The 17,500-nt window shown below is 43.0% G+C and overlaps 1 protein-coding gene across 1 annotated transcript in view; it reads left to right on the top strand.

Annotated features, from left to right (window-relative positions):
- Positions 1–17,500, top strand: part of LOC128695720 (orcokinin peptides type A) — a 159,788-nt gene that overhangs the window by 13,112 nt on the left and 129,176 nt on the right. The gene's annotated exons all lie outside the window — the stretch shown is intronic.

Here is a 17,500-nt window from a genome sequence, read left to right as displayed (position 1 = left end):
TCTATGCAGCACAGTGAGGTTATCTGTACAACACAGTGAGGTCGTCTGTGCAGCACAGTGAGGTCATCTGTACAACATAGTGAGGTCGTCTATGCAGCACAGTGAGGTTATCTGTACAACACAGTGATGTACAACACAGTGAGGTCGTCTGTGCAACACAGTGAGGTTATCTGTACAACACAGTGAGGTCGTCTGTGCAGCACAGTGAGGTCAGTGAGGTTATCTGTACAACACAGTGAGGTCGTCTGTGCAGCACAGTGAGGTCATCTGTGCAGCACAGTGAGGTCGTCTATGCAGCACAGTGAGGTTATCTGTACAACACAGTGAGGTCGTCTATGCAGCACAGTGTGAGGTCGTCTATGCAGCACAGTGAGGTTATCTGTACAACACAGTGAGGTCGTCTGTGCAGCACAGTGAGGTCATCTGTGCAGCACAGTGAGGTCGTCTATGCAGCACAGTGAGGTTATCTGTACAACACAGTGAGGTCGTCTATGCAGCACAGTGAGGTTATCTGTACAACACAGTGAGGTCGTCTGTGCAGCACAGTGAGGTCATCTGTGCAGCACAGTGAGGTCGTCTATGCAGCACAGTGAGGTCATCTGTGCAGCACAGTGAGGTCGTCTATGCAGCACAGTGAGGTTATCTGTACAACACAGTGAGGTCGTCTGTGCAGCACAGTGAGGTCATCTGTGCAGCACAGTGAGGTCGTCTGTGCAGCACAGTGAGGTCATCTGTGCGGCACAGTGAGGTCATCTGTGCAGCACAGTGAGGTCGTCTGTGCAGCACAGTGAGGTCATCTGTGCAGCACAGTGAGGTCATCTGTGCAGCACAGTGAGGTCGTCTGTGCAGCACAGTGAGGTCGTCTGTGCAGCACAGTGAGGTCATCTGTGCAGCACAGTGAGGTCGTCTATGCAGCACAGTGAGGTTATCTGTACAACACAGTGAGGTCGTCTATGCAGCACAGTGAGGTTATCTGTACAACACAGTGAGGTCGTCTATGCAGCACAGTGAGGTTATCTGTACAACACAGTGAGGTCGTCTGTGCAGCACAGTGAGGTCATCTGTGCAGCACAGTGAGGTCGTCTATGCAGCACAGTGAGGTTATCTGTACAACACAGTGAGGTCGTCTATGCAGCACAGTGAGGTTATCTGTACAACACAGTGAGGTCGTCTGTGCAGCACAGTGAGGTCATCTGTGCAGCACAGTGAGGTCGTCTATGCAGCACAGTGAGGTTATCTGTACAACACAGTGAGGTCGTCTGTGCAGCACAGTGAGGTTATCTGTACAACACAGTGAGGTCGTCTGTGCAGCACAGTGAGGTCCTCTGTTCAGCACAGTGAGGTCGTCTATGCAGCACAGTGAGGTTATCTGTACAACACAGTGAGGTCGTCTGTGCAGCACAGTGAGGTTATCTGTACAACACAGTGAGGTCGTCTGTGCAGCACAGTGAGGTCGTCTGTGCAGCACAGTGAGGTCGTCTGTGCAGCACAGTGAGGTCGTCTGTGCAGCACAGTGAGGTCGTCTGTGCAGCACAGTGAGGTCGTCTGTGCAGCACAGTGAGGTCGTCTGTGCAGCACAGTGAGGTCGTCTGTGCAGCACAGTGAGGTCGTCTGTGCAGCACAGTGAGGTCATCTGTGCAGCACAGTGAGGTCGTCTGTGCAGCACAGTGAGGTCATCTGTGCAGCACAGTGAGGTCGTCTATGCAGCACAGTGAGGTCATCTGTACAACACAGTGAGGTCGTCTGTACAACACAGTGAGGTCATCTGTGCAGCACAGTGAGGTCATCTGTACAACACAGTGAGGTCGTCTGTACAACACAGTGAGGTCATCTGTGCAGCACAGTGAGGTCGTCTGTGCAGCACAGTGAGGTCGTCTGTGCAGCACAGTGAGGTCGTCTGTGCAGCACAGTGAGGTCATCTGTACAACACAGTGAGGTCGTCTGTGCAGCACAGTGAGGTCGTCTGTGCAGCACAGTGAGGTCGTCTGTGCAACAGTGAGGTCGTTCCGTCATAAAGTCAGTAATGGAAGAACTGGTTTAGGCCAAAAACATTAAAGCAGACTTTTTCTCCTCTAGTAGTGAGCAAAATATTTTTTTCTTTCGGTCGATTCTAGTATCCCCTAACACCTAGTATCCCCTAACACCTAGTATCCCCTAACACCTAGTATCCCCTAACACCTAGTATCCCCTAACACCTATTATCCCCTAACACCTATTATCCCCTAACACCTAGTATCCCCTAACACCTAGTATCCCCTAACACCTAGTATCCCCTAACACCTAGTATCCCCTAACACCTAGTATCCCCTAACACCTAGTATCCCCTAACACCTAGTATCCCCTAACACCTAGTATCCCCTAACACCTAGTATCCCCTAACACCTAGTATCCCCTAACACCTAGTATCCCCTAACACCTAGTATCCCCTAACACCTAGTATCCCCTAACACCTAGTATCCCCTAACACCTAGTATCCCCTAACACCTAGTATCCCCTAACACCTAGTATCCCCTAACACCTAGTATCCCCTAACACTTAGTATCCCCTAACACTTAGTATCCCCTAACACCTTGTATCCCCTAACACTTAGTATCCCCTAACACTTAGTATCCCCTAACACTTAGTATCCCCTAACACTTAGTATCCCCTAACACCTTGTATCCCCTAACACTTAGTATCCCCTAACACTTAGTATCCCCTAACACCTAGTATCCCCTAACACTCAGTATCCCCTAACACCTAGTATCCCCTAACACCTAGTATCCCCTAACACCTAATATCCCCTAACACCTAGTATCCCCTAACACCTAGTATCCCCTAACACCTAGTATCCCCTAACACCTAGTATCCCCTAACACCTAGTATCCCCTAACACTTAGTATCCCCTAACAGTATCCCCTAACACCTAGTATCCCCTAACACTTAGTATCCCCTAACAGTATCCCCTAACACTTAGTATCTCCTAACACTTAGTATCCCCTAACACCTAGTATCCCCTAACACTTAGTATCCCCTAACACTTAGTATCCCCTAACACCTAGTATCTCCTAACACCTACTATCCCCTAACACTTAGTATCCCCTAACACCTAGTATCCCCTAACACTTAGTATCCCCTAACACTTAATATCCCCTAACACTTAGTATCCCCTAACACCTAGTATCCCCTAACACTTAGTATCCCCTAACACCTAGTATCCCCTAACACTCAGTATCCTCTAACACTCAGTATCCCCTAACACCTAGTATCCCCTAACACTCAGTATCCCCTAACACCTAGTATCCCCTAACACTCAGTATCCCCTAACACCTAGTATCCCCTAACATTTAGTATCCCTTAACACCTAGGTCAGGTAATAATGATACCCTCGACATTTTTAACTCATCCTCAAGAATTTTTTCCACATTTTTCATCATTAAACATTTTTGCAAAACATGCCAGAAAATGTTACCTGCACTCTCCTGAGAGACCTAACTTAAAAGGGACATGCTTGAAAAGTGCAGAATTAATCTGAAAAATATAAATATAGGGTTGTAAGTGAAAGTTCAGAAATAAGGAGCTGATTATCTCCACGAATACCGATTTTTTTTTATACTGAATTCGTGTGGGATAATTGTACAGATAAAGAGGAGAGTGCTAGCGCGAAAATGGATTATCCATTTAGAAGAACCGAACTCCAAGTGGCATCATTAAAGTAACTATTTCCTGTAACCTGAAGAGATTAGAGTTATACGAGATTGGGAATTACTAATTGTTAGTACGAGCCTGTCAAGCATGGGCCAGTAGACTGAGAACTGACTAATATCTGAATGATAATAGACGAGTGTGAGTAAGACCCATCTAGCACGGAACAATTCCTTGACTGATATTTGACTGAAAATTGTTGGGTGTGAGTTAAAACTGGCAGTCATAGGCCGGGAGGCCTACTGCCAGTCATAGGCCGGCAGGAATTTACTTCTTAAGAACTGTATGAGACGACTGGCAAATATATGCACTTAATGGAAGATGATGGTACCTTGATGCTGGTGATAGGGAACGATGGTACCTTGATGCTAGTGATAGGGAATGATTGTACCTTGATGCTGGTGATAGGGAATGATGGTACCTTGATGCTGGTGATAGGGAACGATGGTACCTTGATGTTGGTGATAGGGAATGATTGTACCTTGATGCTGGTGATAGGGAATGATGGTACCTTGATGCTTGTGATAGGGAACGATGGTACCTTGATGTTGGTGATAGAGAATGATTGTACCTTGATGCTGGTGAAAGGGAATGATGGTACCTTGATGCTGGTGATAGGGAATATGGTTCCTTGATGCTGATGATGGGGGAATTATGGTGCCTTGCTGCTGGTGATGGGAATAATGGTGTCGTGATACTGGTGATGAGGATGATGCTATCTTGATACTAGTGATGGGACTGGTGGGATCTTGAGGCTGGTGATGGGAGAATGACGGCGCCTTGATGCTGGTGATGGGAATTATGGTGCCTTTATGCTGGTGATGGGGAAATGGAGTTATCCCATCTTCCCTGTTATGGTTCCCACCGAGTTACCTCCCATTTCCCAGTCGCTTCATTATTCATAAGAGTTTCGCGCTTCCCAGTGAATTTAATACAGCTGATGTATATATAGCATAATGTATAGTGAAAGACGTATATAGTGTATAGTGACGGGAGGCTGTGATGACTATCCAGGGAGTGATCACCATCCAGGGAGTAATGACCATCCAGAGAGTGATCACCATCCAGGGAGTGATCACCATTCAGGGAGTTTTCACCATCCAGGGAGTGATCACCATCCAGGGAGTGATCACCATTCAGGGAGTGATCACCATCCAGGGAGTGATCACCATCCAGGGAGTGATCACCATCCAGGGAGTGATCACCATCCAGGGAGTGATCACCATCCAGGGAGTGATCACCATCCAGGGAGTGACATTCTATATCGGTCACCTGTGACGCAAATTTAAATGCCACACTAATGACAACTTCAGATCTATTATTGACCACTGCATCAACACCACTATTATTGACCACTGCATCAACACCACTATTATTGACCACTACATCAACACCACTATTATTGACCACTGCATCAACACCACTATTATTGACCACTGCATCAACACCACTATTATTGACCACTGCATCAACACCACTATTATTGACCACTGCATCAACACCACTATTATTGACCACTGCATCAACACCACTATTATTGACCACTGCATCAACACCACTATTATTGACCACTGCATCAACACCACTATTATTGACCACTGCATCAACACCACTATTATTGACCACTGCATCAACACCACTATTATTGACCACTGCATCAACACCACTATTATTGACCACTGCATCAACACCACTACAAAACTATTATTGACCACTGCATCAACACCACTATTATTGACCACTGCATCAACACCACTACAAAACTATTATTGACCACTGCATCAACACCACTATTATTGACCACTGCATCAACACCACTATTATTGACCACTGCATCAACACCACTATTATTGACCACTGCATCAACACCACTATTATTGACCACTGCATCAACACCACTATTATTGACCACTGCTTCAACACCACTATTATTGACCACTGCATCAACACCACTATTATTGACCACTGCATCAACACCACTATTATTGACCACTGCATCAACACCACTATTATTGACCACTGCATCAACACCACTATTATTGACCACTGCATCAACACCACTATTATTGACCACTGCATCAACACCACTATTATTGACCACTGCATCAACACCACTACAAAACTATTATTGACCACTGCATCAACACCACTACAAAACTATTACTGACCACTGCATCAACACCACTATTATTGACCACTGCATCAACACCACTACAACACTATTATTGATACCACTGCATCAACACCACTATTATTGACTACTGCATCAACACCACTATTATTGACCACTGCATCAACACCACTACAAAACTATTATTGACCACTGCATCAACAGCACTACAAAACTATTATTGACTGCTGCATCAACACCACTATTATTGACCACTACATCAACACCACTATTATTGACCACTGCATCAACACCACTATTATTGACCACTGCATCAACACCACTACAAAACTATTATTGACCACTGCATCAACACCACTACAAAACTATTATTGACCACTGCATCAACACCACTACAAAACTATTATTGACCACTGCATCAACACCACTACAAAACTGTTATTGACCACTGCATCAACACCACTACAAAACTATTATTGACCACTGCATCAACACCACTACAAAACTATTATTGACCACTGCATCAACACCACTACAAAACTATTATTGACCACTGCATCAACACCACTACAAAACTATTATTGACCACTGCATCAACACCACTACAAAACTATTATTGACCACTGCATCAACACCATTATTATTGACCACTGCATCAACACCACTATTATTGACCACTGCATCAAAGCCACTACAAAACTATTATTGACCACTGCATCAACACCACTACAAAACTATTATTGACCACTGCATCAACACCACTACAAAACTATTATTGACCACTGCATCAACACCACTACAAAACTATTATTGACCACTGCATCAACACCACTACAAAACTATTATTGACCACTGCATCAACACCACTACAAAACTATTATTGACCACTGCATCAACACCACTACAAAACTATTATTGACCACTGCATCAACACCACTACAAAACTATTATTGACCACCGCATCAACACCACTATTATTGACCACCGCATCAACACCACTATTATTGACCACTGCATCAACACCACTACAAAACTATTATTGACCACTGCATCAACACCACTACAAAACTATTATTGACCACTGCATCAACACCACTACAAAACTATTATTGACCACTGCATCAACACCACTACAAAACTTTTATTGACCACTGCATCAACACCACTACAAAACTATTATTGACCACTGCATCAACACCACTACAAAACTATTATTGACCACTGCATCAACACCACTACAAAACTATTATTGACCACCGCATCAACACCACTATTATTGACCACTGCATCAACACCACTACAAAACTATTATTGACCACCGCATCAACACCACTATTATTGACCACTGCATCAACACCACTACAAAACTATTATTGACCACTGCATCAACACCACTACAAAACTATTATTGACCACTGCATCAACACCACTACAAAACTATTATTGACCACCGCATCAACACCACTATTATTGACCACCGCATCAACACCACTATTATTGACCACCGCATCAACACCACTATTATTGACCACTGCATCAACACCACTACAAAACTATTATTGACCACTGCATCAACAACACTACAAAACTATTATTGACCACTGCATCAACACCACTACAAAACTATTATTGACCACTGCATCAACACCACTACAAAACTATTATTGACCACTGCATCAACACCACTACATAACTATTATTGACCACTGCATCAACACCACTACAAAACTATTATTGACCACTGCATCAACACCACTACAAAACTATTATTGACCACTGCATCAACACCACTACAAAACTATTATTGACCACTGCATCAACAACACTACAAAACTATTATTGACCACTGCATCAACACCACTACTGATGACAACTGCATCAACACCACTATTATTGACCACTGCATCAACACCACTATTATTGACCACTGCATCAACACCACTACAAAACTATTATTGACCACTGCATCAACACCACTACAAAACTATTATTGACCACTGCATCAACACCATTATTATTGACCACTGCATCAACACCACTATTATTGACCACTGCATCAACACCACTACAAAACTATTATTGACCACTGCATCAACACCACTACAAAACTATTATTGACCACTGCATCAACATCACTACAAAACTATTATTGACCACTGCATCAACACCACTACAAAACTATGATTGACCACTGCATCAACACCACTACAAAACTATTATTGACCACTGCATCAACACCACTACAAAACTATTATTGACCACTGCATCAACACCACTACAAAACTATTATTGACCACTGCATCAACACCACTACAAAACTATTATTGACCACTGCATCAACACCACTATTATTGACCACTGCATCAACACCACTACAAAACTATTATTGACCACTGCATCAACACCACTACAAAACTATTATTGACCACTGCATCAACACCACTACAAAACTATTATTGACCACCGCATCAACACCACTATTATTGACCACCGCATCAACACCACTATTATTGACCACTGCATCAACACCACTACAAAACTATTATTGACCACTGCATCAACACCACTACAAAACTATTATTGACCACTGCATCAACACCACTACAAAACTATTATTGACCACTGCATCAACACCACTACATAACTATTATTGACCACTGCATCAACACCACTACAGATCTATTATTGACCACTGCATCAACACCACTACAGAACTATTATTGACCACTGCATCAACACTATTATTGACCACTGCATCAACACCACTATTATTGACCACTGCATCAACACCACTGTTATTGACCACTGCATCAACGCTACTATTATTGACCACTGCATCAACACCAATGTTATTGACCACTGAATCAACACTATTATTGACCACTACATCAGCTCTACTATTAATAACCACTGTATCAACACTAATATTATTAACCACTGCATCAACACCACTATTATTGACCACTGCATCAACACTATTATTGACCACTGCATCAACACTATTATTGACCACTGCATCAACACTACTATTATTGACCACTGCATAAACATCACTATTATTGACCACTGCATCAACACCGCTGTTATTGACCACTGCATGAACACTATTATTGACCACTGCATGAACACTACTATTAATAACCACTGTATCAACACTACTATTATTAACCACTGCATCAACACCATTATTATTGACCACTGCATCAACACTAGTATTGACCACTGCATCAACACTATTATTGACCACTGCATAAACATCACTATTATTGACCACTGCATCAACACTACTATTATTGACCACTGCATCAACACTATTATTGACCACTGCATAAACATCACTATTATTGACCACTGCATCAACACTACTATTATTGACCACTGCATAAACATCACTATTATTGACCACTGCATCAACACTACTATTATTGACCACTGCATAAACATCACTATTATTTACCAGCTTCCAAATACATTACGATACTACCCAGCGAGAATAGTTTCAGCTCAAAATTCTCGATAGAAATAGTTGTTGATCTATTTCACTTGACAACAGCAGATTTACAGCTGAGGTAACAGCGGATTTCTGAAATCGGATTTAATCCATCATGTAAAAGATTTTTGAGTTTGGGAAAAAAAGATTTAGCGAAAAAAATATTATTATTATTATTATTATTATTGTTGTTATTATTATTATTATTATTATTATTATTATTATTATTATTATTATTATTATTATTAGTAGTAGTAGTAGTAGTAGTAGTAGTAGTAGTAGTAGTAGTAGTAGTAGTAGTAGTAGTAGTAGTAGTAATAGATACAGTGGTGGTAGTAGTAGTAGTAGTAGTAGTATTCACGGGAAAGTGGTCAACCAGTCTGGCTTACACAACGCACCTAACTAACGTCTCGTTGTTGTTCCAGTAACACAAGTCTGGTACATAACTACAGTTCACAGTAAGCAGGTAACAACATATATTCAGAGTGTTTCAAGTGTTTTAAGTGTTTCAGGTATTTTTAAGTGTTTAAGTGTGAATCTCTAACAGCAGCAGGAGGAAGTTGTGGAGAACAGATAAGTGTGGGGTGAACAAACTAGTGTGGAGTGAACAAACTAGTGTGGAGTGAACAAACAAGTGTGGAGTGAACAAACAAGTGTGGAGTGAACAAACAAGTGTGGAGTGAACAAACAAGTGTGGAGTGAACAAACAAGTGTGGAGTGAACAAACTAGTGTGGAGTGAACAAACAAGTGTGGAGTGAACAAACAAGTGTGGAGTGAACAAACAAGTGTGGAGTGAACAAACAAGTGTGGAGTGAACAAACAAGTGTGGAGTGAACAAAAAATTGTGGAGTGAACAAACAAGTGTGGAGTGAACAAACAAGTGTGGAGTGAACAAAAAAGTGTGGAGTGAACAAACTAGTGTGGAGTGAACAAACTAGTGTGGAGTGAACAAAAAAGTGTGGAGTGAACAAACTAGTGTGGAGTGAACAAACTAGTGTGGAGTGAACAAACTGGTGTGGAGTGAACAAACTGGTGTGGAGTGAACAAACAAGTGTGGAGTGAACAAAAAAGTATGGAGTGAACAAACTAGTGTGGAGTGAACAAACTAGTGTGGAGTGAACAAAAAAGTATGGAGTGAACAAACTAGTGTGGAGTGAACAAATTGGTGTGGAGTGAACAAACTGGTGTGGAGTGAACAAACTGGTGTGGAGTGAACAAACTGGTGTGGAGTGAACAAACAAGTGTGGAGTGAACAAAAAAGTATGGAGTGAACAAACAAGTGTGGAGTGAACAAAAAAGTATGGAGTGAACAAACTAGTGTGGAGTGAACAAACTAGTGTGGAGTGAACAAAAAAGTATGGAGTGAACCAATTTTTTGTGGAGTGAACAAACTGGTGTGGAGTGAACAAACTGGTGTGGAGTGAACAAACTGGTGTGGAGTGAACAAACTGGTGTGGAGTGAACAAACTGGTGTGGAGTGAACAAACTGGTGTGGAGTGAACAAACAAGTGTGGAGTGAACAAAAAAGTATGGATTGAACAAACTAGTGTGGAGTGAACAATCAAGTGTGGAGTGAAACTCCACGAACTGAACATGAGAATTCACCCAGTTGTTCTAGCCTGGTTGCTTGCACCGGGGTTGATTCACCGCTTCTGGCACCGTCTCTTAACTCACCTTAACTGGCGTCACTAACTTCTAACCTGCAGAGGATGATCATACATACTCTTGCAGCTGCGTATAGTGTATCTGCACCACATCTTCCAATAGTACCTTGCTCTTTCTCGCCACACTAACGCTGACACAATGCTTTCTAATGTATCTAATATTTATGGTCATGTGCCCCATCTACCTTTCTCAGTTAAATTTCCTATGTTTCTCTTCGTTGTCCATCTAAGATCCGATGTTAGTCTCTTTGATCATTTTTGGAGCTCCTCTGGTTTCACTATTTGTGGGCTCCACGCTGGCGCTGCATACTCCAGGATGAGCCTAATGTACTTTGTTTAGGTTTTAAATGAGTCTATTCAAATTCCTTAAAAATCTTTTCGAGTTTGCTAGTTTTTGCATTTGCCGCTGAAGTTATTGATTCCGCAGTTTCTCTCCTCCCATGTTCTCACTCTCTCTCATATATTTATTACCTTTCACTTTTCGGAATTTAATTCAATAGCCAACTTTCTGACCACGATAACAGGTTGTTCAAGGCTTCTTGTAGCCTTTTCCTAGTCTCTCTGAATATCTTCCTCCTGGGTGATTCATATTATCTACAGACACTGATCCATAGAATTCGGTTTCCTCCTGCAGGTTATTCACATATCAGAAAGAGCAGCAGTCCCAGCGCTCAGCCCTGAGTGACTCCACTCCTCGCTCGTGTCCAGTCTCACCTTTGCCTTTCATTCTCCACGACTTCTTGTCTCTAATTGGTGTTTTTCCTTTTACCCTGTGTCAACTCTCCTAGTTTGTATAACCTCCCATTGTGCGGCACTGTGTCAGAAGCTTTCTGACACTTGACAAAGACAGTCTTTCTCTCCTGCCTTGCATCAATCACTCCGTAATACAACTCCTGAAGGTTAGGAAGACAGCTCTAACTTCATGCCGATCATTTCAAGTTTTATGTATCAATTCTTCGACGTTATTTTTTAATTTCTTACTATCTTTTCTAGACCTTAACCATTATACTAGTGAGTGAAAATGATCAACAATTTAGTGCTTTCTGTCTCTTGTTATTCATATACACTGGAACATTTCCAGTGTTCTAGCTGCATGACAGCTGCCGTACATATATTTGCACCCTCTCTCAGCATCCTGGATGAGAGCCTGTCTCCTCTTATTGCTGACAGACAATGCATTTAATTTCCAGAATAGCTCGTTTTTTCCCCCTTGTCATTGTTGTGCCTTTTAGTTATTGCTGTTCGCATCTTTCTACCTCTCTTTCTCTCTTGGCATCTCTCCCCGTTCTTCAGTGACTAACTGGAATCATGTTATGAATTTCATTAACCAGTCGCTCCAGTAGGGGCAGCCGCTAGAAAACTGGAAACAGTCAATTTTGACTCCAAGAAAAGCTAAATTATAAACAAGTGTTTTTGACAGGCATTTTATCATATTTTGTTCATACAGCATTACGTCATTTATTCAGGTTCATCACTGCTCATCGTTGTGTGCAGCATCGTTGTGTGCAGCATCGTTGTGTGCAGCATCGTTGTGTGCAGCATCGTTGTGTGCAGCATCGTTGTGTGCAGCATCGTTGTGTGCAGCATCGTTGTGTGCAGCATCGTTGTGTGCAGCATCGTTGTGTGCAGCATCGTTGTGTGCAGCATCGTTGTGTTCAGCATCGTTGTGTGCAGCATCGTTGTGTGCAGCATCGTTGTGTGCAGCATCGTTGTGTGCAGCATCGTTGTGTGCAGTAGGAACCAGGAATCAGCAGTGATGTACATTGCTATTACCTTGACCAACTACGTTATTCTCTGTGTTCTTCGCTTGAATTCTACAATCATTTCAGTCTGATCTGGATGGAGTTCCTCTCTCTCACAAGCTCTATTTTGTGTTCTTCTGTTTATCAACCCAGATAGATTAGAAACTCAGGATAATCTAAGGCAGACAATCAGTGTGGCTAATTTCCATTGTGATTCTCAGTAACTCTTTCCCAGGATGCCACCCACAACAATTAGCTAACACCTGTTTACTGCTAAGTGATCAGGGTTTAACAGAGACGGTGGTATAAACCTTGGTAATAAATACCGACAAGTTGGTTTAGAAAGACACGTAAGCAAACACTATGACATATTTATTAGAAAACGTTTCGGTCCTGGGACCTTAATCACTTCTAACATACAAAGGTAGAAAGACATTGTATATATAGGCGGAGAGTGAGGTGTGACGCACGTGACCTGAGGAATGTCATAAGAACATAAGAATGGAGGAACACTGTAGAAGGCCTACTGGCCCATGCGAGGCAGGTCCTTATCAAAACAACCTCTGTCTATGATGAGGACGGGTAGACGATGAAATCATGTGACTCCTGTGTTGTTGGGTTGGTGCTGCTTAAGTATCATGTATGCCAATATTTTTGAAATTTTGTAGTTTCCAGTGTTACGTTCTATTGTGTCGGTGACGGCGATTAGTGAGGCTTCTAGGCACCGTCGGCGTCTGAGGTCTGGTTCGGTGAGAACGAGTTGTGCCTCATTCCAGTTCATCAAATGTCCCGTGGAGTCTCTGTGGAGGACACAGGCGTACCTTACATCGTCTCTGTTAGAGGCATTTCGATGCTCATTCAGGCGGACTGCAAGATCTCTGCCTGTCTCACCTACATATTTCTTTGGACAGAACCCACAGGGGATAGTGTAGACGCCTGCTGTAGAAGTTAGAGGTGTGGAGCTGCGTTTCGTATTGAGGTCTTTGATAGATGATGTGTTTATGGTGGAAACGTTGATGTTACTCATAGCAAGTGCCCGGCGAGTATTCGTGGCAACATCACCACATGGGAGTACTATGAACTGCTTAGGGGGCTGTTCCATGGGCGGTTTGTTGAGGATAGCTTGTGCCTTGAGTCTGCAATCTCGGATGAAGAAAGATGGGAACTGAAGACGTGTAAAGGCTTGTGTTATGTAAGTACATTCTTCTTCTAGAAAACAAGGGCTGGAGATGCGAAGAGCTCTCAAGAAGAAGCCAATGAGGACTCCTCTCTTAGTGCGGGTGTCTTGGTGTGAATAAAATGTTGCCAGCACCCGACTTTATATTTACAAAAGGTCGAAATTTTAAGGAAACTTTAGAAGATTGAAAGGCACGGAGGTGGAGGGGCTAGAACAGGGAATGTCTTAGCCTAGCAAAATAGAGCTATTATCAGAAGGATAGATAAGATAAGATCCAAATATCCTAGACAGATGTTTCAACTGGCACTTCTTTGGCAAACTCAATAGGGAAAAAGTCATATTTAAAACACAAGTGCAATATAATGCTATCCAGTGTAATGTGACTTGATATAGTCCACACAGTGGGCTACACCAAGTCCACACAGTGGGCTGTATCAAGTCCACACAGTGGGTTATACCAAGTCCACACAATGGGCTGTATCAAGTCCACACAGTGGGCTATACCAAGTCCACACAATGGGCTGTATCAAGTCCACACAGTGGGCTACACCAAGTCCACACAGTGGGCTGTATCAAGTACACACAGTGGGCTACACCAAGTCCACACAATGGGCTGTATCAAGTCCACACAGTGGGCTACACCAAGTCCACACAATGGGCTGTATCAAGTCCACACAGTGGGCTACACCAAGTCCACACAGTGGGCTGTATCAAGTACACACAGTGGGCTACACCAAGTCCACACAATGGGCTGTATCAAGTCCACAGAGTGGGCTACACCAAGTCCACACAGTGGGCTGTATCAAGTCCACACAGTGGGTTATACCAAGTCCACACAATGGGCTGTATCAAGTCCACACAGTGGGCTATACCAAGTCCACACAGTGGGCTGTATCAAGTCCACACAGTGGGCTACACCAAGTCCACACAGTGGGCTGTATCAAGTCCACACAGTGGACTTTATCAAGTTACAAACAGATCTCCTCAGGTAGATCTGTTTGTGACTTAATAATGCTCGCTGTGTGGACGATTCATTGTCGGTAAAGACTCTCATTAGACTGAATTTCTAATTTTATCCCTGGCCTCGGTACTTTATATCGCTTTTCTTCATACACATTAAGTCATTTCAATAAACTGGAGATGACATGTCACAAGAATAATGAGAAATAACCCAGGAAAATATTTCCGTAGCTTAAGATTGAGTGAACCAAGTTCATTCATAATGATATTCAAACAAATCAGGGAACGGGTGGGGAGCTCGACCCCCATGGTAAGTGCGTAGTAAAACTCACAGGTCAGTGCGCTAACCACTGGGCCATCTAGCTCTAAAAAGATTCATCCAACTAGGTACATTTCTATACACCACAGAAAGGTTAGCATGGGCCTCCACTGTGACCATGGGCTCAAACCCTACCCGTTCTGTGTTGTGTTTACAATCTCGTTATTACGATTTTTGTGAGTCATGATATTCAATCAGTGTATTCCAACTTTACAACAAAAATAATATTCCTCTAAAATAAACGATCAAGAGACGAAACTGCAACACAAGATACATAACGGATGCTGTAGTTGCAGCTACGAGAGAAGACAAACAAATTAAATTAATCCTACACTAATACAATCCATTTTTCAGTATTTAATTAATATCCATATGAAATAACCTTCCACGAACATTATCTCACTGTTCTTATGTAGGTCGATCCGTGAGTGACACAGTCGGCGTCCTGGTAAAGCATGTGCAGTAAGATACTATAAAGCGGTAAGCTGGCCTGCACTCCCAGCCAGATTGTTGTACTAAGCTGGCCTGCACTCCCAGCCAGACTGTTGTACTAAGCTGGCCTGCACTCCCAGCCAGACTGTTGTACTAAGCTGGTCTGCACTCCCAGCCAGATTGTTGTACTAAGCTGGTCTGCACTCCCAGCCAGACTGTTGTACTAAGCTGGTCTAAGCTGTACTAAGCTGGCCTGCACTCCCAGCCAGACTGTTGTACTAAGCTGGTCTGCACTCCCAGCCAGATTGTTGTACTAAGCTGGTCTGCACTCCCAGCCAGACTGTTGTACTAAGCTGGCCTGCACTCCCAGCCAGACTGTTGTACTAAGCTGGCCTGCACTCCCAGCCAGACTGTTGTACTAAGCTGGTCTGCACTCCCAGCCAGACTGTTGTACTAAGCTGGCCTGCACTCCCAGCCAGACTGTTGTACTAAGCTGGCCTGCACTCCCAGCCAGACTGTTGTACTAAGCTGACCTGCACTCCCAGCCAGACTGTTGTACTAAGCTGGCCTGCACTCCCAGCCAGACTGTTGTACTAAGCTGGCCTGCACTCCCAGCCAGACTGTTGTACTAAGCTGGCCTGCACTCCCAGCCAGACTGTTGTACTAAGCTGGCCTGCACTCCCAGCCAGACTGTTGTACTAAGCTGGATGCTGCCAAGAAGCTGATGTCTAGGTTGTTGCTTCATGACAACCTCAAGACTCACTTGAGAACTCCGGTGCTCGATGATTTGTTCATGTCTCCGAAGACGTTTAAACCTTCCTTCGTATAATAATAATAATAATAATAATAATAATAATAATAATAATAATAATAATAATAATAATAATAATAATAATAATAATAATAAATGATGTTAGAAAATAATCTACAAACACTTCTTCCAACCCACAAAAATGTCAAATTTTGGTGTTAAATACTGAGAGAAGGAAATAACTCTCCTTAAGAATAAACTTATAAATAATAAAGCTAGAGTAGAAACTACTGGAGAGAAGTAACGAAGAATTGAAAAAATTACTCATGTTAGAAGTAGGCATAGGTGAGGAAAAATACTCATGCTAGATGTGACTAGACATGAGTAAGGAAAAATGAGTGAAAGGAAAACTCATGGAACAAGTCATCCACAATCTTAGATAAAACTAGATCGTGATGGGGACCTTAGTGTTAGGCAAGATGTAAGGGTGACCTTAGTGTGGGAGGAGGTGTAAGAGTGACCTTATTATGAGATGAAGTGTAAGGGTGACCTTAGTGTGGGAGGAGGTGTAAGAGTGACCTTATTATGAGATGAAGTGTAAGGGTGACCTTAGTGTGGGAGGAGGTGTAAGAGTGACCTTATTATGAGATGAAGTGTAAGGGTGACCTTAGTGTGGGAGGAGGTGTAAGAGTGACCTTATTATGAGATGAAGTGTAAGGGTGACCTTAGTGTGAGACGACGTGTAAGGGTGAGGTAATATATTATTGTTAACTCTGCAAGACATTTGTATTACTGAATCAGGAAGGATTTACGAGCATCTTCCTTCAATCTCTCCTTCCCACCTTCCCTGCCTCTTCCCCCTCACTCCCTCCCACCTTCCATCCCTCCCTTTTCCAACTCCCTTCCTCATTACTGCCCTCGATCAGTCCCTTCCTTTCTCCCTCCATTCCTGCCTCACCGCCACTCTCCATCAGTCCCTCCCTCCAACCCTCTTAACTGGCGCTCCTCCCTCACTACCTTCCTCCCTCCTTGTCCTCTCCCCCTGGCCAGTGTAGGGGGTTAAACAGGGGCCTCCACCTAGGCAGCTGGGATCCACCTATGAATATAAAAGACTCTTTCCTCTCTAATCGTTGTTTGTGCACCAAGACA

This window comes from Cherax quadricarinatus, chromosome 42, assembly GCF_038502225.1.
Source record: "Cherax quadricarinatus isolate ZL_2023a chromosome 42, ASM3850222v1, whole genome shotgun sequence".
NCBI lineage: Eukaryota > Metazoa > Arthropoda > Malacostraca > Decapoda > Parastacidae > Cherax > Cherax quadricarinatus.
The sequence above is the reverse complement of the archived record's forward strand: the minus strand, read 5'-3'. Positions and strand labels throughout refer to the sequence as shown.